A 2,500-nucleotide genomic window follows, 5' to 3' on the forward strand; every position below is an offset into this window, starting at 1 on the left:
GCTATATGAACCACTTCCCCGCCGGCACTCGGATGGTAATCTTGGGCATAGCATTTTATCAAATCACCTCATTCTTTGGGGCACACGTGAGGAACACAAATGCAAACAAGCCTGAATGGTCCCCAGGACTATATACAACTGAAAACTCACACCCCAGAAGTGACTCGAACCCATACTCCCACAACTGGTATGTACAGGGACGCCTTAATCCGCTTGACCATCACGACCGGACAAAAGGAAGTGATAGCCGAGGCTATATGAACCACTTCCCCGCCGGCACTCGGATGGTAATCTTGGGCATAGCATTTTATCAAATCACCTCATTCTTTGGGGCACACGTGAGGAACACAAATGCAAACAAGCCTGAATGGTCCCCAGGACTATATACAACTGAAAACTCACACCCCAGAAGTGACTCGAACCCATACTCCCACAACTGGTATGTACAGGGACGCCTTAATCCGCTTGACCATCACGACCGGACAAAAGGAAGTGATAGCCGAGGCTATATGAACCACTTCCCCGCCGGCACTCGGATGGTAATCTTGGGCATAGCATTTTATCAAATCACCTCATTCTTTGGGGCACACGTGAGGAACACAAATGCAAACAAGCCTGAATGGTCCCCAGGACTATATACAACTGAAAACTCACACCCCAGAAGTGACTCGAACCCATACTCCCACAACTGGTATGTACAGGGACGCCTTAATCCGCTTGACCATCACGACCGGACAAAAGGAAGTGATAGCCGAGGCTATATGAACCACTTCCCCGCCGGCACTCGGATGGTAATATATATATATCCGAGTGCCGGCGGGGAAGTGGTTCATATAGCCTCGGCTATCACTTCCTTTTGTCCGGTCGTGATGGTCAAGCGGATTAAGGCGTCCCTGTACATACCAGTTGTGGGAGTATGGGTTCGAGTCACTTCTGGGGTGTGAGTTTTCAGATGTATATAGTCCTGGGGACCATTCAGGCTTGTTTGCATTTGTGTTCCTCACGTGTGCCCCAAAGAATGAGGTGATTTGATAAAATGCTATGCCCAAGATTACCATCCGAGTGCCAGCGGGGAAGTGGTTCATATAGCCTCGGCTATCACTTCCTTTTGTCCGGTCGTGATGGTTGTGGGAAAAACCTGCTGGGATTGATATAAGAGGAGACTACCAGGGACTTGTACTGAACTAAATTAAAAAATTACTGTCTGCAAATTAATTCAATTAAAATCTCTAGCTAGGGTTGTAAATCCTAGATCCTCTTTTCCTAATGACAGATTGTGGGCTGTAAGGGACAGGTGGGGTGAATGACTTAGTTGATAGAAGTTCCAGTCCACCTGTAGACAGGGATCTCACATCAGCTTGTATTTTATACAAGGATAAGATTTGATAAATTCAGTTGTATGACTGAACACTGGCTCTGTTTAAATCAGAGATTTAAACATACATAGTCTAACCTAGTACCATAACTTAACAGCCAATAGATTCTTATACTATAAACAACAAATTAATTGTAAAAGTATAAATAAATGACCTTAAATGGAGTCTTAATACTATTAACTTAGTACTAGAAATTATATTCAATTAAATGAACTTATATGATAACTTATAAATAACTAAGCAAGCAATTGATAACTTAATTTATATATTCAAATATATATGCAGACATATTCACTTTATACAGTTAGCTTGACTGAATCTCTTCCAAGACTGTGGACACTTGTGAGGTTTTTACTTATTGAGGCTGAATTCTTTTCTGACAGAATGGACACTCATGAGGTTCAGTGCTTGGATAAGATTCACAGCTACACTACAATTTTAATAAACGTACCGATATGTGAGGCTTAGCCTCACTTTTTAACCAACAGACAGATTTATAGGATATTAAAGCTACACAAGCATACAATTGGCCAATCATATACCAAATAACCTTCAATATACTTCTCTGCCAGTCGGGGTGCCTGTCTGACAAGTTTGCCAGACTGATTAACTCTCTTGTTGAGTTTAGGCACGATATTTTGCTACAGCGTTGCTGTATGATGATCTGGTAGCGTTGCTACGTGATTATCCTGCAGTTGCAGAAGAATGATTCGAGATAAAAGTTTATGAATGAAGGTGGAGGAAACCGTGTCACTGATCTCCACTATACACTCTATTTTATGTGAATGTTCACGGATTTTCCTTGTAGATATTGTCCAGGTACTCCCCCAGTTCTAGAGAGTATTCACTGGCGATAAAAAATATTAGATAAGGTGTCCTTGAGCTGGTAATGTTCGCTAAGGATCAGTCACTTGTTCACTCATTTGTAAACAAACGCGGAGTGCCGCTGGGCTGTTGGTGGGCGCTTCACTCCCCCCATCGCCCTGCCATGCTCTCTGAGCACGGTAGCCTTCAATGAATATTGATTGATTATTTTTACAGTCTAGACTTATGATTAAGATAAGATGTGATTATAATATAATTAGATATAAGATTTAAAGATTATAAGTAGTATTTGAAAGTAC

Source organism: Procambarus clarkii, chromosome 60, assembly GCF_040958095.1.
Source record: "Procambarus clarkii isolate CNS0578487 chromosome 60, FALCON_Pclarkii_2.0, whole genome shotgun sequence".
Classification (NCBI taxonomy): Eukaryota; Metazoa; Arthropoda; class Malacostraca; order Decapoda; family Cambaridae; genus Procambarus; species Procambarus clarkii.